We start from the raw sequence: 677 nt of genomic DNA on the forward strand, positions 1-677 counted from the left end.
AGACCAACTTAACCCCTTAACTGTCACCCCCCATTTTTAAAAATAGGCATGAAAGTGCACTATCCAAACTTAAATTGTTGTAATTTATGAACACTTTGGAATACAGACACAAGGTTGGTCTCTTATTGAAGAAGAAAATCAGCAGATTGCAAAAATTGTCAAAAAAAAAAGTATCAAAAAGTTATAGAAGTTTAAATTTACTGTAAATAAAATACACTATATTAATTTTATTTTATATATAATAAATATTTTACATAACAGGTTTTACTCTAAAATTGGTATAAAATTAAAGCCTTATGTCTAAATAAGTTATGTTCCAAATTTGAAGTTGATATGAAAAAAATTGAGGTTCCTGTGAGATTCTATTTAAGGCGTTATACCACAAACAGCCACCGGGTGCCATCCAAACTCCATTGAATTTTTTTATGCATTTTTCTGTCACAAATGTCTAGATTTCTCTGTCAATACTTCTATTTCAAAATAACCACCACATATGGAATCCTGAGGCTCAGACCTTTCCAATATGTTTTTTGTCAAGATTATAAAAAGTTCTGATTTTAAAAGACTGTAATGCATTTTGTAATATGACACTTGACACCACCCACTAAGGGGGAGGAGACCGCCAAAAGATTTTAAAGTACCATTTCCATGGTAACACAATGTCCGATTTCAAAATG

Source organism: Sinocyclocheilus anshuiensis, unplaced genomic scaffold (genome assembly GCF_001515605.1).
Source record: "Sinocyclocheilus anshuiensis isolate Anshui unplaced genomic scaffold, SAMN03320099.WGS_v1.1 scaffold489, whole genome shotgun sequence".
Classification (NCBI taxonomy): Eukaryota; Metazoa; Chordata; class Actinopteri; order Cypriniformes; family Cyprinidae; genus Sinocyclocheilus; species Sinocyclocheilus anshuiensis.